This window comes from Panthera pardus, unplaced genomic scaffold, assembly GCF_024362965.1.
Source record: "Panthera pardus isolate Hobbes unplaced genomic scaffold, ASM2436296v1 HiC_scaffold_6, whole genome shotgun sequence".
In the NCBI taxonomy this organism is placed as follows: Eukaryota; Metazoa; Chordata; class Mammalia; order Carnivora; family Felidae; genus Panthera; species Panthera pardus.
In genome coordinates this window covers 83765452-83791467 of record NW_026526991.1, presented here as the reverse complement: position 1 = coordinate 83791467, position 26016 = coordinate 83765452, and the positions used below count along the sequence as shown (strand labels likewise).

Here is a 26016-nt window from a genome sequence, read left to right as displayed (position 1 = left end):
AACTCCCCTAAATTCCTCAACGTAAGTAGCCTGCAGACGGTAGGGTTGCCAAATGTAGCATCTCCATTAACACAATCACTCAAGTAACTTTCCATTTCTTCTCCTATCACTTTCACCCCATATCCCAACCCTCTAGATCCCGTTTATAAAAAGGAGTGAAGAATGACATAAAGTGTGCCTCCTGGCCAGCACAGAGTCAGATGTGGGTTCCATGGCCGATCTAGCACCCCCTCTACAAATCCGGAAGGAAATCTACTGAAACACACGGGAGAGAAGACACACATGCTTCTTTGACATCTTTCATGCTCGTGAAAGCCGACTATAATTTTCTTAGAATATTAAAGTGCCATATTTTTACTGTCATTTTAAACTAAAAAGAAAAGTAGGGCTAAAATACATAATCAGTAAAATAGTTAAGTAGGCAAATTTTATTTCTCCAAATCTTACATCTTCCTTGACAACAAGCTTCTTTTTCTTCTGCCACTTCTTTCCTCAGACCTGCCTCTGACCACATTAGAGTTCAATTTATTTGTCAGTGAAGCTGATCTCAAGGCGAACACCCCATACTTATAACATTCCCTTTGCTTTTTCATTCTCATCAAAATGTACCTTCTTTTCCATGTTCTATTAGCCCAGCCCAAATCTTGAACTTCTAAAACCACAGCTAGCCAAGTGATAATACAGTCGCTGCCAATATGCCAGAGATTAGAAGCAGAAACTTGGAGTTGCAAAGGAAATTTCTGAGGTAATTAATTCAACTCTTCACTTCAAACTAGAATCCTCTATGTAATTTCTCTATAGTCATCTCAGACTCCGTACAACTCTATCCAGAGATCAAAATGCACTTCATTTTTTTTAAATAAGTAAATCCATGTTGACAGACTGGAAGGCTCAAATTTTTTTTTTTAAATGTCTTTATTTTTGAAAGAGAGACAGAGTGTGAGAGAGAGAGAGAGAGAGAGAGAGAGAGCAAGAGCGTGCATGAGCGGGGCATGGGTGGAGAGAGACGAGACAGAGGATCTGAAGTGGGATCTGAAGCAGGTTCCATGCTGACAACAAAGAGCCTTATGAGAGGCTCCAACTCAGAACCACAAGATCATAACCTGAGCCTGTCGGTCGCTTAAATGACTAGGTCATCCAGGCGCCCCCAAATGCCCTTCATCTTGGTGTAAAACATCCAATTTTAACTTTCCTCTACTGGTCTCGGTTCTAGAGCTATGCATAATCATTTGTGTTTCAAACCCAGATGCAAGCCCACCTTTCACCCAGCTCTGTGTCCTGGGTTGCTGACTTCTATAACATATCAAGAGAGCCCCTTGCTCCCAGGCTTCCAGTGGGGTTTTGAAAATGAGAGGCTTCAGCCAGAGATCAAACAGTAAGAAAAGAGTGAGGGCAGGATACGTTATTTCTGCAGCTCCCTCCTTGCAAGTGACTTTCAGAGTCTGGTGGTATCTATCTCCCTAGTCAGGTGGGCTTCTCCATACAGCTCCTTTCTCCTGGTCCCTTCAGACCTAGAGGTGGTGACAACTCTCTGCTATTATTATCCCCAGAGTACTTCACCACCCTTGTTGGTTCCTTTCAATAACTGCTTTATTGAGATATAACTCACATACTACACAATTCATCCATTTAAAGTGTACAATTCAATGGTTTTTTGACATATTCATAAAGTTATACAACCATTACCACAATCAATTTTGGAACATTTTCATCTCTCTGAAAACAAACTCCATACTCATTAGCAGTCATTCTCTGTTTTCTCTCAACCCCTCAGCCTAAGGCAAACACAAATCTACTTTCTGTTTTTAAAGACTTGGCTATGTGGCTATTTCATATAAACGGAGTCATTCTATATGTAGTCTCTTGTGACTGGCTCTTTTAGCTTATCAAATGTTTTCAAGGTTCATCCATGTTGAAGGGTGTATCAGTACATCATTTCTTTTTCTTTCTAAATAATATCCCATTGTATAGATACGCCACATTTTATTTATCTATTCATCAGTTCATGGATATTTGGGTTCTTTCCACTTTTTGGCTATTATGAGTAATTTTGCTATGAGTATTGTGTACAAGTTTTCATGTGGACATGTTTTCAACTCTTGAATGAACTTGAGAATGGAACTGCTGAGTCATACGGTAACTCACAAGGTTTAACCTTGTAAGAATCGGAGACAGACTCTTCCAAGCAGTTGCCCATCTTATACTCCCATCTGTGATGTACGAGGGTTCTGATTCCTCCATGTCCTCTACCAATACTTATTATTACGTCTTTCTTATTGTGGAAATTTTAATGAGTGTAAAGTCTCTTACTGTGGTCCTGGTTTTCAAAACCCTGTCTATATCCTTATAACTATTCCTTTTATTAAATTCTCCTCAAATTATTCCACCTCGGGGCGCCTGGGTGGCTCAGTCGGTTGAGCCTCCCACTTCAGCTCAGGTCACGATCTCACGGTCTGTGAGTTCGAGCCCCGCATCGGGCTCTGGGCTAATGGCTCAGAGCCTGGAGCCTGCTTCCCATTCTGTGTCTCCCTCTCTCTCTGCCCCTCCCCCGTTCATGCTCTGTCTCTCTCTGTCTCAAAAATAAATAAACGTTAAAAAAAAAATTAAAAAATTAAAAAATTAAAAAACATTAAAAAAAAATTATTCCACCTAAGTCCATCATCTGTTTGGGTTTTATTTCATCATCTATTTCTTGCCAGACCCTGACTGACTCCAAGGCCAATCCTTTTTGACATTTTGAAGGACTGTTTTGGAATCCTTCCTAAGTTTCTCTTTTTCAAGCTAAACAACTTCTTATAGTAACTATTAGTATCCAGATTATCTACCCCTATAATTCACCAGCTTTAGGCATTAAATTGTCAATGTCCTTAAAATTATTTTACCCATAAGTGACATATGAACTGACTAGTATACTTTTCACCAGGTGATTATTTCATTGGTTATAGACACTATACTTCTTCTAATAATGCTGTTAAAGGTGACACTACCTCTTATCTGAGCAGATAGATCTTAACTGTTGGTTTATACTGAACATGAAATCAACCTGAATATCTTAAAAATGGACTGTCAAACTCAAATACCCCCTACCTATAATTGGCCAATTGATTTCAAAATTATATGTAGAATTACTTTTACACTGTTAAATTTCATCTTGTTAAGTTTGGGCCAACACTGAGTCTATCACTGACTTTGTAAGTACCAAATGAGATAAAATGGGTTAAAGTGGCAAGTGTGTCCTTGAACAAAAATGATAAAGTGTTAGTCCTCTTGCTTACTTTCTTCCTTCATCAAAGCTCTTTTTAATGAATAGACAAGGCTTAGCATGTCATATGTGGTCAAGTCTAAAGAAACAATTAGATGGACCCTACCTAGGAGTGTCCATTCTTTCTATTACATCCATTACAAGCCAAGACTCTTGGGGTCCCATTGCTATGCTAACCTACCCTAATAGCCTAAATTGTTATTTCTTGTCTTTTTGACACTAGCCATTCTGACAGATAGAAGGTGATATCTCACTATAATTTGATTTTTATTTCCCTGATGATTAGCGATATTGAGTATCTTTTCATGTGTCTGTTGGCCATTTGTATGCCTTCTTTCAAAAAGCATCTATTCAGGTTCTCTGCCCGTTTCTTAATTGAATTGTTTTTTTGTTTGTTTGTTTTTTTGTTTTGGTGTTGAGTTATAGAAGTTCCTTAAATATTTTGAATATTGACCCTTTGTTGGATTATCGTTTGCAGGTATCTTCTCCCATTTAGCAGGTTACCTTTTTATTTTTTTGATGGTTTCCTTCACTATATAAAAGTTCTGTTGTTGTTGTTGTTGTTGTTGTTGTTTCGTTTTGGTGTAGTCCCAGTGATTTATTTAATTTTTTTTTAGTGGTTTCTTTTTTTTTAATTTTTTTTTTATTTTTTAAAAATTTACGTCCAAATTAGTTAGCATATAGTGCAACAATGATTTCAGGAGTAGATTCCTTAGGGCCCCTTACCCATTTTAGCCCATCCCTTCTCCCACAACTCCTCTAGTAACCCTCAGTTTGTTCTCCATATTTATGAATCTCTTCTGTTTTGTCCCCCTCCCTGTTTTTATATTATTTTTGTTTCCCTTCCCTTATGTTCATCTGTTTTGTCTCTTAAAGTCCTCATAGGAGTGAAGTCATAGGATTTTTGTCTTTCTCTAACTGACTAATTTCACTTAGCATAATACCCTCCAGTTCCATCTACGTAGCTGCAAATGGCAAGATTTCATTCTTTTTGATTGCCGAGTCATTCTCCATAGTATGTATGTATGTATGTATGTATGTGTGTGTGTGTGTGTGTATATATATATATATATATATATATATATATATATATATACCACCTCTTCTTTATCCATTCATCCATCAATGGACATTTGGACTCTTTCCATACTTTGTCTGTTGTTGACAGTGCCGCTATAAACATGGGGGTGCATGTGTCCCTTCGAAACAGCACACCTGTACCCCATGGATAAATGCCTAGTAGTGCAATTGCTGGGTCATAGGGTAGTTCTATTTTTAGTTTTTTGAGGAACCTCCATACTGTTTTCCAGAATGGTTGCACCAGCTTGCGTTCCCACCAACAATGCAAAAGAGATCCTCTTTCTCCGCAACCTCACCAACATTTGTTGTTGCCTGAGTGGTTAATGTTAGCCATTCTGACAAGTGTAAGGTGGTATCTCTTTGTGGTTTTGATTTGTATTTCCCTGATGAGGAGTGATGTTGAGCATTTTTTCATGTGTCGGTTGGCCATCTGGATGTCTTCTTTGGAGAAGTGTCTATTCATGTCTTTTGCCCAATTCTTCATTGGATTATTTGTTTTTTCAGTATTAAGTTTGATAAGTTCTTTATAGATTTTGGATACTAACCCTTTATCTGATATGTCATTTGCAAATATCTTCTCCCATTCTGTCGGTTGCCTTTTAGTCTTGCTGATTGTTTCCTTCACTGTGCAGAAGCTTTTTATTTTGATGAGGTCCCAGTAGTTCATTTTTGCTTTTGTTTCCCTTGCCTCCAGAGACGTGTTGAGTAAGAAGTTGCTGTGGCCAAGGTCAAAGAGGTTTTTGCCTGCTTTCTCCTCAAGGATTTTGATGGCTTCCTGTCTTACAATGAGGTCTTTCATCCACTTTGAGTTTATTTTTGTGTATGGTGTAAGAAAGTGGTCCAGGTTCATTCTTCTGCATATTGCTGTCCAGTTTTCCCAGCACCACTTGAAGAGACTGTCTTTATTCCATTGGATATTCTTTCCTGATTTGTCAAAGATTAGTTGGCCATACGTTTGCGGGTCCATTTCTGGGTTCTCTATTCTGTTCCATTGATCTGAGTGTCTGTCCTTGTGCCAGTACCATACTGTCTTGATGATTACAGCTTTGTAGTATAGCTTGAAGTCTGGGATTGTGATGCCTCCTACTTTGGTTTTCTTTTTCAAGATCGCTTTGGCTATTTGGGGTCTTTTCTGGTTCCATACAAATTTTAGGATTGTTTGTTCCAGCTCTGTGAAGAATGCTGGTATTATTTTGATAGGGATTGCATTGAATATGTAGATGGCTTTGGGTAGTATTGACATTTTAACAATATTTGTTCTTCCTATCCAGGAGCATGGAATATTTTTCCATTTTTTTGTGTGTCTTCAATTTCTTTCATAAGCTTTCTATAGTTTTCAGTGTACCAATAGTTTATTTTTGCTTTTGTCTCCTTTGCCTGAGGGGACATATCTAGAAAAATGTTGCTAAGGCCATGATGGCTAAGAGATTACTGTTTACATTTTCTTTAGTTATTTTATGGTTTTAGGTCTCACATTTAGGTCTTTAATCCATTTTGAGTTTATTCTTGTGTATGGTGTAAGAAAGTGGTCTTCCTTCATCAAAGTTCTTAATACAAATAATAAAGAGGATAAGCCAATGAATAGAATGGGTAGCATCTGAGTACAGACCACTCTTTAGATTGATAACCATTATACTAATCTATATCCTTTAAATAAGGTTCTTCAGCTATTAATCCATGTTACCATACTGTCCACCAAACCAATTTCCTTCTTAATTTCTCAAAATTTTATGATATATAAGTACATTTAATAAATGATGGTATCTGTTAATAGAGTAACTGTATTTAAAAGAATTAAGTTACATGATTAGATCTTAGACAACCCATACTACCTTCTTGTGAACACCATTTTGTTTTTGTGTTCAGAAATTATCTACATAAAAACACAATCTAGAAGCTTACTTAAATCCTTAAAGTATAAATAAAAATAAAATATAAATATAAAAAATAATCTTTTCTCATTAAAATTTTTTTTATTTATTATTGTTGAGAGAGAGAGAGACAGAGAATGAGTGGGGGAGGTGCAGAGAGAGAGGGAGACACAGAATCTGAAGTGGGCTTCAGGCTCCGAGCTGTCAGTACAGAGCCCGATGTGGGGCTTGAATTCAAGAGCTGTGAGATCATGACCTAAGCCGAAGTCAAGCACTCAACAGACTGAGCCACCAGGAGCGCAATTTTCTTTCATTTTAAATTTCAGGTAACATTTACACATCTTGAGTCTTCTGACACTTCTCTTCTCCTACATTCTGTTTCAAATTTTGCCAACAACGGGTTTTTAAAAATGACTTCTATTTAGTAACCACCTCACTCCATCCTATATCCTTCCCCAATACGTAGGAGTTAATTATAGGCACTCTGACCATTCAACACTTGAAATCAAAACATCTAAAAGTCACCCTTGATTGTTCTTTTTCAACCCCCCCCCCATCCAAACTCCCATCAGCTAGAGCTCTTCAAAATATATGAAATATATACCATTTGATTACTTCTCACCAACTCCACTACTGTCAGTAGTACCAGCCAGAATTACCTCTCACTGGACTACAATAGTCTCCCCACTGATATCTGTTTCCACTTTTGCCCCTCTCTAGTCTACTCTCCACACAGTAGTGAGTAAGCTCTTAAAACTGTGTATCTGACCAAGTCACTCGCTCACTTACAACCAGCCTCCATCTCACTCAGAATTGAGTCCAAGTGACCTGACCCTCTTTCCTTCCCAATGTCATTCCCTTGATGCTCCTTCCCACCCCCACCACCTGCTTCAGCTACACAGGCTTTCTTGCTGTTCGTGAAACTTAACAAGCTCAGTGTCTCTTCTGGCTCTTTACCTTTGCCACTTCCTCTCCCTAAAGTCTCCCCATAGAAATTTCCATGGCTTGTCATAACTCAGGACTCAGGTGTCATCTCCTCAGAGAACTTTGCCTGGCCTCTTTATCTAAAATGGCGCTTCCAACTCTACTCCTTACTCTACTTCATCTCCTTCTTCATTCATTTGGTTTATCACTATCTTGAAGTATTGTGTATTTATGTTCTTATTTCTGTCTTCACCCCTAGAATCTAAGCACCTTCAGTGCAGGGGCTTTTTCTGCCTTGTTCATCCAATATATTTCTGGCCATCTATAATAACAACCTACACATAGTGAGCACTCAAAAAAATGTTTTAATAAATTGAATGAAAACCCCCAGGGAACAAACCTAATACTATAAATTCTGATCTTGGTGGAAACAGGGAGAAATACAGAAGAGTGAGGACTGCTTTGGCAAGTCTTCCAGTCACACTGTGCTTTAGGACCCCCACATGAGAACACAGTCTTCATTCATGAACTACATCAATCAACAGACCAACAGGTCCAGTCTGAATCTGCTGATACCAGAGAACTGCAGCATATGAGAGCCTTCAATCTCAAGCGTGGGGCAGGAGTATTTTTTTCCCTATCTCAACCACCACTCTCCCAATTATAATAAATGAATAAAGTAGATTGAAGTTAAGGAAAAATAAAGCAAAATTAGAAGCTGGCAAAAAGCAAACCCACTGCCTGGGGCAGCCTGGGGCTGATGGATGATGACAGCTAGCAGACAAATCCTGTTCCCCATTCTAAATTCTGTCTACTACACAAATTAGCAAGCTCATCAATATCTGCACGGCATTTACCTTCTGCAGCAACAGCTGCTGCAAAATCACGAAGCTGACTTTTTGGGTTGTGGTCCTGCCGATGGGATGCAATTACAGGCCAATCGGGGTCCAAGATAACAGAATGACAACCCAGTATTACAGGAAAGGGTTTTGCAAGGGCTTGGAGGATGACCAAGGGTCACCTGTATTGAATCTATCACTTGCCCCCAACTCCTCAATAACTAGATGTCTGAATGAGGAGATGTAAGTTAGTAATTAACCTGTGCTACCATTTAAACCATGTAAAACTTAAAAACATTACGTCATTGAGCAGAAACTTGTAAGATATATAATCTCATATCTGGATTCTGCTTTAAACCTGGTTCTTTTTTTTTTTTTTAATTATGGTTCTTTTGGGGGTGCCTGGGTGACTCTGTTGGTTAAGCATCTGACTTCTGCTCAGGTCATGATCTCAGAGACTGGAGCCTGCTTCAGATTCTGTGTCTCCCTCTCTCTGTCCCCCCCCCCCCCACCCCCTGTTCATACGCTGTCTCTGTCTCTCTCAAAAATAAAAGTTGAAAAATTTTTTTTAAAATTATGGTTCTTTTCATGAAAACTTGTACTCAGTGTAGAAACTATATTTAAAATCGCAAAACTCTTGGGGCGCCTGTGTGGCTCAGTCGGTTGAGCCTCTGACTTCAGCCCAGGTCACGATCTCTTGGTTCATGAGTTCCAGCCGCACGACGGGTTCTGTGCTAACAGCACAGAGACCTGAAGCCTGCTTTGGATTCTGTGTCTCCCTCTCTCTCTACCCCTCCCCACTCATGCTCTCGCTCTTTCTCTCTCTCTGTGAGATAAATAAACATTAAAAAAATTAACAAAAAAAATCTCAAAACTCTTCCATCCTTTAAAAAATTATGACACAATACAATCTTATATTTTAGCATGAGAGAAGAAATTTTGCCCCTCATCTTCAGAGAAGGGAGAAGAGATAAGACCAAATACAAGAAATACAATATATCTTTCCCTAAAAGTTTAAAATGAAAATAGCAAAGAGGAAAGAGACTTTATGATTGATTTTACAAGGAATGGTTTATATGCACCTTTATGATGATAAGAATGGCAAAATATTCTTAAAACATCCTGCACTGGGAAAACAAAACTATGAGTGGCTTAGTTAATGATACACAGTAACAGTTTTGCCGAACTGAGACCCTGACCAGTACTGATTAGGAGAAAGGTGATTAAAAGAAAATAGAAGAGAGACTAGAGGGCCTGGGTCTATTTCAGGCATTTTCTCATTAAAGCCCTGAGATTTTTCAAAGCAGGTATCACTTATAACAAGAGAAACTTGTCTCTCTCTCTGTCTGTCTCTGGCTAGTCATGCCCCTTCAGACTAAGAGGCCACACAGCAGTAGAGACATCCCAAGAGAAGGCAAGCTATCCTCACCTGAGAAAGAAAAAGAAAAGGTCATCAAGAACCTTATTGCAGCTGAGAGAAGCCAAGACACACGATCCACTTACTCCTTGCCTTCAGCAAACTCTACTGATTTCAATAATCAGTGTGCAGGCTGCCTCCCAAGCTTAATGTGTGCAGGGACCCCGCTCCCTCCGGCATTGCTATTCCCAGCTGATATTTGTTGACAGTTGAAGATCTGGCTACTACTGGACATAGATGTCAAGATCCTTTTCGTTTGAAGAGATCTCACAGGGCAGGGGTGGTCACTCCTGCCTCTCCTCTGCTCTCAAGCATCTGGTACCTTTCTTAGTAAGGCATTTACCAACTCGTACAATTGATATGTATACAAGTGCTAGGATCCCCATCAGGTTGTGAGAAAACGTATGTTTCCTTTGGAGTCACCTCTAGAATACCACCTAAAAGAGTTACTCAATGCTCAATAAGTAGTGAGCTAAAGGGTATCCTTCAACTCACATTGCCGTTAGTTAAAAATGAAGATGAAAACATAGGAGAAGGGCAACAATAAAACAGTATTTTTATTTTTTCACAATGGCAGTATTCTTGTTGGCTCTCTACAGAAATCTAAACTTCTTTTTTTTTTTTTAAAGTATGATACATGTTTTCTCTAGATGGTGAGCCTCAGGAGACCAAAGACAATTTGTTCTCCCTAATATAATGCTTAATAACCTTGTAGATTCTCAATAAATGCCTGTTGATTAATGAGCATTCTACTAAAGCCAGCTAGATATTGATGATTCTCCCATTTTTCTTCCCGTCACTCATTATACCTTTCCTAAAAAGGAAACTTGTTTTAAATGATCAGTCCCTTTCTTCTTCAGTGAAGAAGACCTTTATGGAAAATATACCACCACAGGGGTGGGGTCTGTCGGGGCATTCACTCAGGCATAGAGCCTGGAGGATGAGAACAGATAACACAGAACTGTATTTAAAAGAAAAAAAAAAAAAAAATCCTGCCATTGCCTCCGGTCTTTGGAGCCCAGAAGCCAGGAATCAGTGCCCGGGGTCAGCCTCCACAAGGCTCAATTAAAGAAGATTTTAAGAGAAGAGCCATTTTAGAAATGAGAGTATTACTGTTGACTTGAAGGAAGTAGCAATAACAGAGAAAAGAGAAAAAAAAAAAAGGCTCTTTCTCTTTCCATATTGCTCTCTGATTCACTGTGTGACTTCAGACGTATCTGTAAGTTCTCTGTGCCCTACTTTCCTTACCTATGAAGCTAGGGGAAAAACCATGAAGTTCCATTAACTGTCAATAATTTGAATAGGATTAAGTTATATATTTTTACATTTTGTAATGTATTTTGACATTTTGTGACCCTTCTAAAATTCCCAGAAGATGGCTGCATGGTAAAAGTGATTAATACTATAGCATCCTTTTTGTGGAAATAAACCATCAATAATGCATTTTCAGGATTGCTATCTTCCTCATTATCTATTCTAGGGTGCTAGAAATAAGTAACTTGTGTTATTTTGTGGACTCTGACAGGCTGGTGCCTTGTCACACTCTTGCTTCTAATCTTCCAGAACTCTCGAGCTGAAAACCACTTTCAAACAGGGATTTCCTGGGTACTGCTAACACTGACATCAAAGCCTTCAGTTCAAGGGTCACATCTTCTCTCCCACTCCCCTGACGTCTCTGTCTGGCCTGAACTCACTGAACGAAATGCCCTCTTTATCTCGAAGAAGTGCAGGCTGCTATGAGAAGGAGTCTGGGGAGGGAGGTTATTGGTTGCAATTGTTTGAAAGATTCTAATAATTGCAGCTAGGGATCCATCCTCTCGTGTCACATAAGTTGGAAAATGGGTCAGACATAATGCATTTGGTTAAGTGTCTAAACTGAAAAGGTGCTATTTTATTTTAAATGGCATAGTCTTTACAAAGGCTAAGGTTACTGGTGCAATGCTCTCTCATTTTAAAACGTATCAGGGACATGCCCTCTGAGGGTCATGCTTTCATTTGCTGATGTTAATTCTCAGCTGCCTGCTTCTCGTCCTTCATTGTACCCTGTGTCTTAGCTGGGCACGCTCCTGATTCCCTGCTATATCCAGACGGTCCATGTAAATAGTGTTTATGTTAAGGAAGTCATGTTCAGTGTGACTGGAGCACACAGAAACTGATGTTGTTGTCACTTTAGATTAAGCTCTTATTTTAGTAAAGGAGGCAATTGGAGCAGGCAGCTGAGTGGCCGAATGAAATATTCAGCTCATTTCATTTAGAGCTGCCCGGTTTCCATTGTTCATGCTGGCAAGGCTGGTTAACTCTGTTGGTGCCGGCACGGCAACAGCCCCCACTTGCTCATGCACCCACACTCAGGCTTCCTCCAGCTAACATATTTTAGTCAGCCATCAACACACATAGAAGTAACCAGGTGAGGGGCGCCTGGGTGGCTCAGTCGGTTAAGCGTCCGACTTCAACTCAGGTCATGATCTCACAGTTTGTCGATTCAAGCCCTGCATCGGGCTCTGTGCCGACAGCTTGGAGCCTGGAGCCTGCTTTGGAGTCTGTGTCCCCCTCTCTCTGTCTGTCCCTGTCCCACTCATGATCTGCCTCTCTAACACGTAACCAGGTGAACTATGCAGGCACAGTCACCCCTGGGTGCATCTTTGTGACCTCTTATCCATTTATACGCCCCAAGTGCTGGTTTAAAAAGGAGTGTCTATATAAGCATAGATTATGCCTGAATCTCCAGGTACAACTGGAAGATAAGATGCTTAAAACAGTGTTTTTGTGTTAAAGTGAAAAATGTGTTTACCAAAGGAAGATGATGGGCTTAATTCCTTGAAACATTGTAAGTACTGCCTATAACAAGGAGTTGTTTAAAACACAAGTAGATACTATCATTCTAAAAATGCACTGGTTACATAAATTTTTGCTGGGAACTTATTATTTGGAAAAACTTTTACAGACAGCACCTTAGTAGCACTTTGCTACTTTCCTGGGAGTGTCATTGACTGTGTCCCCGCCACTTTTGGGAATTTGAGGAACCTGTTCTGAGACTCTCCTACCAGTCTGTTATAACCCAACTTGGTCAGAGTCTTCTGACTACTGAAGCTTTTTCTCTCTCTCTCCCTTTTTCTTTCTCTGTTTCTCTCCCTCCTTCTTTCTCCTTCCTTTAAAAAAGAAAAAAAAAAAAAAAAAAAAAAAAAGTTGAGCCAGAAAAGGTGACTGAAGGAAATGATTAAATATTGTTTCCATATATCAAAATTCTTGGTTAAATGAAGAACTTTTAATAGTTTTCACCCATAAGAAAATGTCTGGTAGAATGAATCATTTCATCAGCTCAAGATCTTGAGAAAGTAGAAATTCTTCTTAGCTACAGCTTACTAATATTACTTAATGTCTATATAAGGTGCCAGTCATCACTGAACAATAATAACAAATTGTTACTATGGAGATGCATTCAACTCTAAATACAAAAATAAGTGACAAGTATATACTAGGCTCTATGCCTTCATGGTATCTAAATATTTAATAAGTATTACGTAGATCCAGGTTTTGTGGGGCCACAAAGCTTATGCAATTTTAGAAAGAGAATACAAATTAAAATGATTAGTTTAATATGAAAGTAAACATCCACGGGCGGCTGGGTGGCTCAGTTGGTTAAGCATGCGACTTCAGCTCAGGTCATGATCTCATGGTTCATGAGTTCGAGCCCCGCGACAGGCTCTGTGCTGACAGCTCGGAGCCTGGAGCCTGCTTCGGAATCTGTGACTCCCCCTCTCTCTCTGTCACCTCCCCAGCTCAGGCTCTGTCTCTCAAAAAATAAATAAATGTTAAAAAAAAATTTTTAGGGGCGCCTGGGTGGCTCAGTCGGTTAAGCGGCTGACTTCGGCTCAGGTCATGATCTCACGGTCCGTGAGTTCGATCCCCGCGTCAGGCTCTGTGCTGACGGCTCAGAGCCTGGAGCCTGTTTCAGATTCTGTGTCTCCCTCTCTCTGACCCTCCCCCGTTCATGCTCTGTCTCTCTCTGTCTCAAAAATAAATAAACGTTAAAAAAATTTTTTTAAGTTAAAAAAAAAGTTTTTTTAAAAGAAAGTAAACATCCACAATGCAAAAATCCCAACAAACTACTATTTTAAAATGCTGAGAAATATGAAAAAAAAAATCACAAAATCTAGAATAAAACAGAATATTCATATCAATTAGGTCCCTGACTACAGTTCTCTGATGCTTTTTCCCCCTACAGTTGTTGGCTGCTTATTCCACCTCTTTGTAAATATCATTTTCCATACAGAAAATATAAAGGTAATCCATTCTTGTATCTACTATGTTGAATCAAAATTTGTTTTCAACTATACATAAGTGGAATTCAGAAAACATGCAATTGCACACACACAGTGGTTCTTGCTGCCTGTATCACTGCTATAAGTTTGTGCCCTAAAAATACAGATATTCGAGAAATTCTATTTGTGTAATATCCATCAAAAATTGAAAAAAAATATACAATGTGTTAAGAACAGTATAAACTGCATCAGTCATTAAATTCCTAACAGGAAGAACTTCTATTGTGACTGGGCATTGATACAAACCATATCCTCTGTTTATAATATGATACATCTAATAACAAGAAGGGTTTTTCCACAGAGTAGCTTCTGGCTCTGTATGTTCCAAACCTAGTCTCACCCTTCCATCTGCACGCATAGGACAATGTGGCCTCTGGCTCCTGGGCTCCATTGTGGCCTCTGTGTGTCAAATATTCTAGTCAAAGTTCCAAGGTGGAACATCATCAAATAGCTTCATGATACATGGAAGTGTTTGCAAACAACACAACTGTATTACACTTAATTTAAAATAACTGTATCCCCACTTTGATTCCTCCTTCAGTAGACCCTCCTCCAGACCAAAACAAAGCCATGGCCTCTCCAATTTCACCACAAAACAGAAAAGGAATGGAGGGAGGTTAAAGTTGGAAGCACTGGTCACAAATGATTGCGGTTAAAATAGCTTGCTTTGCAAATCTTACAAAATGTAGGTTCGTGTGTACACACTGCCTCCAACTTCTCCTCAAACCTACAGCAGAACTCCAGAATGAAGGGCTCTGGAGCTTTGTTTTGTCTCTGATGAAATAATTTATTCCTTTCCTGGATGAAAAAAAAATGTTTTTTTTAAATAACATCAGGTATTTGTCAATAATTGTGAGTATAAATATCTATTAAAATAATTTTATTTTAAGACACAGTAAATCCAACTGGTATTTAACAATAATTGGAGAATTCAGTGAAAAATTTTTAAAAATGGTATCTACAGAAAATTTTGTTCTTGGAATTATAAAGCTATTAGGTACCAATTTTCTGGAAAAAAAAAATCACAAAGACCTTCTGCATCTAAAGCAGAAACAAAATGTGGAATTAATTTTTTTTTTAAGATGGCCACATATTTCAGCAGCTAAAAACAAGATAATAGTTGAGAAGAGCATGCTCAGTTAGCCACCGGTGGGAAGACTGTGGAAAGATGAATTTGGAACCTTGCTTTCCTAAGAGCCTATGAAAATAAATAAGAGAAGGAAATAATTCCAAAATTTAATTTTGATGGTTTTTCTCCTGTGCTCTCAGAAACATACAAATTGCAGTCTTATAACACATTATCAGTAAAAAATACAGACCCCTTTACTCATTGTGTAAATAGGTATAGCATAGTTCTCCATTAAACAAAATATTAAATCAAAATATTTGATTTTATGAACTATTAATGTAAGAAAAAATTTCTGTATTTTGAAGAAATCAAGTTTCATTCATTTGAAGTATCTTTAAAGATCATTAGAAAGATACCCATTCTTTGTGCCCATATTGACTAAAAAAGATAAAATAAACTTTCAATCCAATTGTCAGCTCCTAAGAAATCTACTCTATAATTCAGCATACTCGTGAAAATAGCTGAACTTCCCTAAGTTTGAAAAGAATTCCCAAACCATTCATTGAGAGTTTAAAGGAAAAATTGGTCTTAGACTTGGGAATCAAATTCCAGTTGAAACTCTGGAGATAAATGGCCCATCTCTGAAGTGGGTTAAATGACCTGCTTATTTTCATATCTTTCCATTTCATTTCTTTTCTTCCTTCCTCCTTCTTTTCTTTCTTAAAACCAGAGGAACTGGGTAGCCTTGCCACAAAAACCATTAGCAAATGAAATGTAAATTATAAAAAGTATTTCAAGATATCAAGTTTGTGAAAGAGGGTCGGAAAAGAATGAAACATTTTGGAAAGTTGCTGAGGACCAGCAAAGCTAAAACCAAAGCAGAAACCCCCAAAAGTTAGCAAAAACAGACATTAATGAACAAGACCAATTATAGCCAAATCAAAGTCAACAAGGAGCATTCAAACTCATTCCAGTACCTATACCACCAGATCAAATTTGGACCTGTCAAATCTAGTTTCCTGTTTCACTTCTCTGGTAACCTAAATAGACCAAATGCTTCATTGTCATAGTGTTGCTACCCCGTTTCTATTGGTAATGCAGAATAAAACCATCCACACCCTATACACATATAACAAACACACACGCATGCACACATTTTGAGGAATGTTTTCCAAGGTGTAGATCTGCCAAAAAGTTCAAATAAAGTATGTAACAGAACTGAAACTTATTACCAAACTTTTTAACAAAGCCTAATGGAAAAATGACCTATAAATGTCACTGCCTAAAACAGAGGTCGGCACAGTATGGTCTATAGTCCAAATCTAGCTCACCACCTGTGAAATGAGATGATTTAATGAATGAACATTTATAATCAATTAAATGACTGAGAACATTAACTTTGAGCTACAATTATGAAATGTCTCCCCCTCAAAATAATTCAATATTTTCTCATTATTAGACTTCTATTATAAAAAAAATCCTTAATTATTATTATATATTTAACTATGTCAATAAATTTTGTGGAATTTTTTTCCTCTCTTAAAGTACTTACATAATATCCTCAAATTTGCCCTCTCATCGACAATACCTAAAATATTTACTATCTAGTACTTACCAGAAAAAATTTGCCAATACCGGTTTAAAACAATCTGATCTATAAAACTGTTCTACCCCCACTTATTTCTAACTTTTATAATATATGTATGTGTGTATATATGTATGCATTTAGAGTGTATAACGTAACGACTCACATAAAAGATTTATAACTACCTCCTAATGCTTCCTAAATCACTACCAGGAAAAGGCTACAATAACTACCCCCTGAAAATAGATTCCTATGCAGAGCTAACAAAAATGGATGGCATTTATCTCACCTCAGAATAAAATTGAAAGTAGGTACTAATTTTACCAAATAATTTAGTTTGAAAAAATTAAAATTATAATACCCAGTGCTAGTGGGGGCGTAAACAAGAAAACCCATTTCCACATTAACTGAAGCAGTGTTAAATGGCACAATCTATCTGAAAAGCAATTTGGTAATAGATAACAAAATCCATTGAAAATACTTTGACACAGGTAAATACCCTTTTTGTAAATCCAAAAATATGAAACATACACATAAAGATTTTCAATACCCAGTTACTTATGATTGTAACCTGCCCCTACCATTCACCAAGTATTAGAAGAAAACTTGGCACTATCTTTCCTTCATACCAACAGTCGATAGTTCCTCCCCCTTAGTCTTCCACATCCTTTGCTTCTTCATCTCTGCCTTGGTTTAAGAACCTGCCACTCATTTCTCATCTTGGGGCTGGATCTACCAAGTGAGGCCTAAGCTTACATAATTTGAAAATGACAGAAAAGACGGTAAAAATTGTGAATACAAAAACTGCATCACCGATGCCATCCAACAGTAAGAGAATTTTAAGAGAAGCATAACACAGGGTAGTAATATAGAAAGAAAATACGACTAAATGAAGTTAAAAACACACTTGTTACAAATTTCACAAAAACATATGACCATGAGAACATATTTTAGAGTTCCTACCCATGCTAGAGTCCCATGCAAGCCAAGAGTTTTTAATTTAAGCTTTATTTCAGCTTCTTGCTATATCTGGCTCCTTACCAAACCCTCAGTTCCTAAGGTTAGTAATTTCTAAGCCATCTATCCAATCTCATTGCTGAAGATTAATTTTTCTAAAATGAAATTCTAAACACATTCCTTCACTACCTGAAAAACTTTCTTGCCAACAGTGTACCTGGCACAAATCCCTCCATGAGATCACCTCCACCTACTTCTCCAACCTCATTCTCTGTTGTTCCAGACATGCTGCATTATTTACAGTTCCTCGTAATGTTATTTCAATCCTCCCATACCTTAGCAGATGCTCTTTCCTCTAACAAAAATATATTTTCTTCTCTTTTCCAGCTAACAGATTTCTACTCCTGGTTTTCTATCCCAGCTTACCTGTTAAAGGTTTCCCCGACCTGACGACAGAGTTGATAGCAAGCTTGTTGGCTAACTCTCCTCTAGTACTGCACTTACCACCCGTGATCAGGGCTCATTCACTGTGTGTTTCCCCTGATACATTAAAAGCTCATTCAGGGCTGAGACCTTGTCCTAGCCATCGTTCCCCAGGTGCCTGCATTAAGTACTCAGTAATCCTCAATTGAACAAATGAATGAAAAAAGAGGAGAAGCAAGTATGCCAAAAGGTTATTTTTGTCGCTTCTGCTTATTGATATTTTAGCAGTTTTTTTACCCTTGTTTTAAAATACTTTTGTTATGTGGCTCTATTTGTTTTATACTAGGAAATCTAATTTATAATAAAATACTTCTTTGAGACTTACTCTAAGTTTCATTATATCTGCTATCTAATTCTCTTAAAACTCTGCACACCTGTGCCAGGCTTATTTCTATGGCCAACAGTCTACTTTACTTGAAATCATATTTAGATCCCTGTACACAATTAGCTAAATAAATATCATTAGTGCAGCTTCATTAAAGTGTATTTTCTTAAATATTTCTCAGTGCACATATTTCTCAGTAAGTGAGCATCTATTAGAGTTTTGGCAAGAAAAATCTTATAATGGACTTATTTCTGTAGGTATATATTTCAAGCGCTGACTGGAAGGAATAATAATTTTTTGCCATCTGGAATAAAACAGTGACGAATACTACAAGACTCAAATTATGTTCAGATGCATGAAGCCACGTTTCCGAATCACCATTATAATTCCTATCTCCCACCTAGGATGCACTAAAGAATTGTTTTTAAAAGGAAAATATCCAAAATAATCTGATAATTCCCCTAAATATAATCCTCATTGAAGCTGAATATATTTTATCCTTTTTTAGTAAAGCTATCATTATCATTATCCAGTAACTGCCTGCAGAGACTTTATAGCAAACATTTTACCCTTTTTCTTGTGTATGATTTAAATATGTTGTTTTATTACATATTGTTTAAATATGCTCTACGTGAAGCAGCCCACATACACACAGCATATTTAGATATGAATACAGGTTAAAAGCACCAAACTGCAAACCACAGGCCATAGGAATAATATCCCCAAATAAGAGCTGATACCCTTTTAGTAGCTTCAGAGCCATTTGAATCCCATATCACCTAAACACTTAGTTCAGGTATAAGTTCATTTTCCAGCTTATGGTGCAATGGCTTCATATTGGACCTCTCCGCAAACATGTTCCTGTTTCTTCTTTGTTTAAAGCATGTTATTCTGAGTTCATGTGATGATACACCTTATAGATAAATATAAGCTTTTATTCCTGGATAGATCCATGCCTCAACCAGGCTGGTTTGGTTGTTTAAAGAAAAGACTGTATTCTCATTACACAAGCCTGCATGCAAGATCCATCCGAGATCAACTGTAGTACAGCAGGAAGAACACCAGCTTTAGAGTTACACAGCTATGGAATCCCTGAAAAAGCATTTCAAGGTCTGTGTGACACTGAGGTCATTGGGCCTCTTTGAACCCTGGTGCTATGGGTTCAGTTGTGCCCCACACACACCCTCCTCAAATTTATACGTTGAAGTCCTAACTCCCAGTGCATCAGAAGGTGACATTTGAAAATAAGGTCATTGCTATAATTAGCTAAGTTAAGATGGAGTCATAAGTGTGGGCCCTAACCCAATATGGCTGGTGTCCTTATTAAAAAGAAAAAAAAAAAAAAGAAGCAAATTTGGACAGAGAAAGACACTTCTAGAGGAAAGATGATGTGAAGAGACAGGGAGAAGATGCCATCTATAAGCCAAGGAGAGGGAATAGATCCTTCCCTCACAGCCCTCATAAAGAACCAACGCTGCCAACACCTTGATTTTGGACTTTGAGCCTCCAGAATTGCGACACAATAACAACAACAGAAAATCATGGTTTAAGCCACCCCTCTGTGGCACTTTGTTATGGCAGCTCCAGCCGACTAATATACCTGGTTTCCTCAAATGTCAAATCCTTAATGTAAAGGATGTAGTGCCATTATAAAGATTAAAAACCACATTAGAGGTATTCAAAAGAGGGTAGGATATATGTTTTTATCATTTGAGATATAATATTTGAAGTATTTTATTTCATATCCTTGAATCTTGTTTCTCTCCCCATTCAGGCAGTCAAGTTGCCATACTCTGCACTCATAGAATTGGAAAATTATTGTCAGAGCAGGGGAGCATGGGGTAGGAGAGAGTGTCCATTATTGGTTTTTGAGTTTCAAAAGCCTAAGATACCCTGGGAAATTGGAATGATTCCCATGCATAGAAAAGAGACCTAGAAGAGATTCTCCTATGTATTAATAAAGCTTAGAGCAGATTTAGATCCCTTTAGGTAAAAAAAAATAATAATAAGGTGATCAAGATATACATAGACATTAGTGGATCCAGGTCAATTTAGGGGTGGGTAATTGCACCTTTACCCTCCTCCTACCACCTCAACTCATCCTACTGAGGTCAGAATGACAGGCCTTAGGTTCAGGAGATTCAACTGAGTTACCTCCATTAAATAGATATAAAATTCCAAAGTAAAAGGCCAGATCAAAAATCAAGATTTTAAAAGAAAATCATGAGACTGGTTGGATGGCTCTAAAGCCAACAAGATAATGTAAAGGATCAAAAGAACAGAGATTAGGAGAAGCTTTATGAAGAGCTTCTTGGATGGAGCTGCTACTCTATGGTAAGTCCCACCTCCCCCTAAGTAAGAGGGATGGAAGGTGCTTCTTTTTGTCTCTCAATCATTTAGAGAGGCTTCAAAGGAACAAGTTAGACAGCCTGAATGCATACCCTGGAGTTTGGGAAACCCAATGGACTGCTGACTGATTCTCCCCTTGAAAATCCAGAGGACAAGAGAGTCAGGCTAGGAGAAGCTCTGGAATCTGAGAAGCACCTGCACCCCTCCTATCCACAGAGGTTCATAAGATCCATGTTTTCATCAAGGAGGTGTGGGCCACATATGAGAGAACCAGCCTGCAGCCCAAGATGACCATCTGGAAGTATCACTGATATACCAAATGAGAGTTCATGTAGAACAGACTGTCTGAAAACCAGAGGCTCCCCTGGAAATAGCTAGAAGAGAAGCCCTGCCCAAGTCAAGGGAGTTGAAGCCAGATGGGTCCAGCAGGGGAGCCACCAAAGTGCCCCGAAAGTGGCCAAGTGGGTGTCAGTTTTAAACATCACTAGGACCAGAAAGCATGGAGCCAGCTTAACATAGCACCATTTCAAGTACAAAACATTCCTAAGCTATTTATTTTCTCTTCTTTCCCATACTCCAACCAGGGGTTTAGCAGTAGCTAGCCAGTGGGAGAGGAAGTGACAGATAAAAAGAGAGAAAGAAAAAAAAAAAATAAAAAAACACAATTCTCCCCATACAACTTTTGGCCCAACCCATAAATGGCTCCAGATAAGAGAGAGGAGATGATTGATATTAAACTAACTTTCAAGCTATGGTTATGGCCTGAGATTAAACCTTCTAATTTCAAAATGAAGACTATGTTTGGAATCTAAAGTGCCAAAAAGAATTTCTTCTTCTTTTTTTAATCTAAGATTAGTCCTATTAGGGATGGAGCCTGCCTGAGACTGATTTTTTTTTTTTTTTCTTAAAGGCAAGGGAATACCCACCACCCTTTCCCAATTCACTTTAAAGAAACAAGTAAAAGAAGTAAATTATTTTTGATTGATTTCCTAAGTTGTGCTTGTTCAAGATACTGTTGCAGAGAGAAATCCAAAAGATGTTGGTGGGAGACAACGGTTTTGGGGGAAGGATCTTCTTTCTTGGATACAGTCTGGACCTTAGAAATGGCCAAGTGATATGTCCCGGCAGGTGGACCCAACTGGCCTTGCAAAGGACTTCATGCAATAGTATGAAATAAGAACAATACTGCAAGTATCCTGTGCTGAATTCAGAGTGGCATGCCAGGAGCAAAGAGTTTCATCCCACCCAGAAAGGGTCTTATGGTTCAGTAGGATATGCCCAGGAGGTACCTGAAAGAAGCTTAGAGAAAGAGAGCAGAAGATCCTCAAAGGAAGATCAAGGTATGCCTCAGCAGTTGGCTACAAGCACTGATGAGGGATAGGAGGAAATCTGTGGCTAATGAAGAGATGGCAGCCCAGGAACAGGTATGACACCCCTCAAAAGATACCCCTTGGTATCTCATAACCTTACCTAGAACTCAGATGCAACCTCAGATTGCTTCCACATGGTTAAATGGAAGATCAAAACATATGTAGGGGGTACCTGGGTGGCTCAGTGGGCTAAGCATCTGATTCTTTATTTATGCTCAGGACATGATCTCATGGTTCGTGAGTTCAAGCCCCGAGTCAGGCTCTGGGCTCTCTGCTGTCAGTGTGGAGTCTGCTTGGGATTCTCTCGTTCCCTCTTTCCCTGCCCCTCCCCCATTCATGTTTTCTCTGTCTCTGTCTCTCACTCTGTCTCTCTCTCTCAAAATAAATAAACTTCAAAAAGTACAATTTAGAATTAGCCACAGAAGAATAAAGAAATCTACATGTCTTGGGGCACCTGGGTGGCTAGTTGGTTAAGTGTCCGACTTCAGCTCAAGTCATGATCTCGTGGTTTATGAGTTTCAGCCCCGCATTGGGCTCTGTGCTGACAGCTCAAAGCCTGGAGCCTTCTTTGGTTCCTGTGTCTCCCTCTCTCTCTGTCCCTCCCCCACTTGTGCTCTGCCTTTGTCTCTCAAAAAATGAAAAAAACATTTAAAAAAAAATTTTTTAAAACCTTACACATCCTACATGCTTATTGGGTAAAGAGAGACATACCTGCCACATAAGGGTAAGCTTGTCCAAGACTTCTAAGGATCCTCTGGAAGTGTGTCTTTACACCACAGACTGGTTAAAAAGCCTAGAAAAGAATTAGAGTTAAGTCATTTAGAGGAAGATTCATTGTGTAAGGAGGCCAACTCTCACATCTTAGCTGTTGGGGAAATACCAGTAGATTGTGATAAGCTGAGCAAGACAGAATACAAAACATTTACTACTATAGAACCCATAAATTCAACCTAGACATCAGCTGAAGGAAAAAAAAAAAAAGTTAAGAAACTAGAAATCAGCTTCTTCAGTTTGTTTTTTAAATCAAATGCTCCAAATTCCGTAACACAGAAAAGTGAAGGAATACAAAGGAATTTAAGGTTCCCATCCTACAAATGTGAAATTTTTTAAAGTACCAAATATGTTTTTACTGAGAAGAAGAAATCCAAATAAGGGAATAGATTGTGACAGGAGTGCTACTTTAGAGAGAGTATTACACATAGACCAGGATAAAGTAAGTAAATCAGAAGGAGGCGTTTTCCCAGAAGATGGAATAGCAAGTACAAAGGCCCTGTGGTGACAGCATGCTAAGCATGTCCAGGGATAGAAAAAGGCCACTGCAGCTGCAGCATGATTAGGTAAGAGAGAGAGAAGCAGAACATGAGTGAGTTTGGAAAGGACAAAGGAAAGGCTTTGGATTTTGATCTAGGAGCGGTAGAGAGCTATCCTTTTCTTAATTTTTTTTTTTTTTTTTTTAGTTTTGAGAGAGAAAGAGCGCTCCAGAGTAGGGGAGAGGGGCAGAGGGAGGGAGAGAAAGAATCCTAAGTAGGCTCCACACTCAGGGAAAAGTCCAACCGTGGGGCTCAATCCCACAACCCTGGGATCATGACCTGAGCAGAAATCAAGAGTCAGGTACTCAACTGACCAAACCACGCAGGCGCCTTAAGCTGTCTGAGTAAAACAATTTAGTTTGAGATCATTAATGCTGTAAGAAACAGAGATTCCTATACTCTTTGCTTCATTTCCCTCAGTGGTAATATCTTGCAAAACTATAGTACAATATCAGATCCAAGATACTAACATTGATAGAGTCAAGACAGACATTTCCATCATCTTAAAAATCCCTGGGGCACCTAGGTGGCTCAGTTGGTTGAGCGTCTGACTCTTGATTTCAGGTAAGGTCATGTTGTAGGATCAAACCCCACATCAGGCTCTGTGCTGAGCAAGGAGCCTGCTTAGCATTCGCATATTCTCTCTCTCTCTCTCTCTCTCTCTCTCTCTCTCTCTCTTTCTTTCATTCTCTCTCTCTCCCTCCCTCCATCTTTCCCTCCCTCATACACTCTCTCAAAAAAAGACAAAAAATCCCTCCAATTTCCTTTTTATAGCCATAACCATTTTCCCTCCCATCCCACCTCCTCTATAAACAGTGAAAATCACTAATCAACTTACAATTTCTATAATTTTGTCACTTCAAAAATATTATAAAAATGAAATCATACAGTCAACAGAATTCTCTGGAGATTTATCCAAGTTGGAGCATCAATAGTTCTCTCAATTTTATTGCTGAGTAGTGTTCTATCAAACGGATCATTTAACCATTCACTCATTGAAGGACACTGCGTTGTTTCCAGTTTGAAGTTATTATGAGTAAAGCTGCTACAAGCATATGCATACATGTTTTTGTGTGAACAAAAGTTTTCCTTTCTCTGGGATAAATGCCCAGGAGAGCAATTGCTGGGTTGTACTGGAGTTGTCTGTTTAGTTTTCTTTAAAAATCTGCCAAACTATTTTGCAGAATGCTTGTACCATTTTACATCCCCATCAGCAGTGCATGAATGAGCCAGTTTCTGTGCATCCTTGCCACCATTTCATGTTGTCATTATTTTTTATTTTAGCCATTCTGCTTTTTTCTAATGATCAGTGATGCCGAACATCTTTCATGGGCTTATTTGCTATCTGTTATATATACTTTCCTATGAAATGTTTCTTCATGTCTTTTGTTTATTTTCTATTTGGATTTTTTTTTACTGTAGATTGAAAGATTATATTCCTAATATTAGTCCTTTGTCAGATACATAGTTTGCAAATATTTTCTCCCAGTCTGTAGCTTGTCTTTTCATCCTCATAGAAGGTCTTTCACAGAGCAAAAGTTCTTAAACAAAATCCAATTTATCATTTCTCCTTTTATGGATTGTGCTTCTGGCAGAAAGTTCAAAAAAACATCACCTAACTCTAGATCCTAAAGACTCTTTTTTTCTTTTAAAAATTTTATAATTTCAAATTTTACGTTTCAGTTCACGATACATATTGAGTTAATTTTTGTATAAGCTGTCAGACTTAGGTCAAGGTTCATTTTTTGGCCTGTGAATGTCCAATTGGTCTAATATCATTTGTTGAAAAGGCTGTATTGAATTGGTTTTGTACCTTTGTCAAAAATCAACTAAGTATGTTTGTGTTGGTCAATTTCTGGATTCACTGTTCTGTTCCACTGATATATGTATCTATTCTCACTACCAAGAACATACAGCCTTGATTACTATAGCTATATAATAAATCTAGATATTTGGTGAGTTAATCCTTGTCACTTTATTTTTCTAATTCAAATTCATTATACTCTGATTCCTTTGCCTTTTCATATAATTTTTAAGATAATTTTGTCTACATGTACAAAAAAATCTTTCTAAAAATTTGATAGGGATTATGTTAAACTCTATGTCAGTTTAGGGGAACTGTCATCTTTGTAATGGTGAGTCTTCCAATCCATGAACATGGTATATCTATTTTTAGATATCCCTAGATTTCAGCAGATAAGTCTTATACATGTTTTGTTAGATTTACACCTAAGTAATTTTTTTGAGTAATCGTAAATGATATTGTATTTTTAATTTTGGTGTCCAGGTTCATTGCTATTATAAAAGAAAATAATTGATTTTTGTATGTTTATATTATATCCCACTACTTTGGTGAATTCACTTATTAGATTGACAAGTGTGTTTTTTAAGTTCCTTGGGATTTTCTACATAAACAGAAATATCACCTGAAAATAGGAAAAGTTTTATTTCTTTCTTTCTGATATCTATGCTTTTAATTTTTTTAATTTTTTTTTAATTTTTTTTTTCAACTGGCTAGAAATTCTAGTACTATATTCAGAGTGGTGAGTAAGACATTCTTGACCTAGCTCGTGATCTAAGGGGAAAGAATTCAGTCTTTCATCATGAAAGGCAAAGTTAGTTGTAGATTGTTTTGCATCTTTTTATAAATGATCTATATCAAACTGAAGAAGTTCCCTGTTCCTATTTATCTGAGAGTTTTTATCATTAATGGGTGATAAATTTTGTCAAATGCTTTTTTTCTGTATGAATTGATAGAATCATATGACATTTCTTCTTTAGCTTGTTATATGGTGAATCACACTAATAGTTTTTCAAGTACTAACCAGCCTCGCATCCCTGGAATAAAACCCC

At 38.0% G+C, this 26016-nt stretch overlaps 1 protein-coding gene across 7 annotated transcripts in view; it reads right to left on the bottom strand.

The window, feature by feature from the left end:
* Positions 1–26016, bottom strand: part of SOX5 (SRY-box transcription factor 5) — a 1011059-nt gene that overhangs the window by 841820 nt on the left and 143223 nt on the right. For all 7 annotated transcript variants that reach the window (XM_019452504.2, XM_019452503.2, XM_019452501.2 and 4 more), the window contains exon 2: positions 22565–22646. The gene's annotated coding sequence lies outside the window, so the exon portion shown is untranslated. The remainder of the gene's footprint in view (positions 1–22564; positions 22647–26016) is intronic.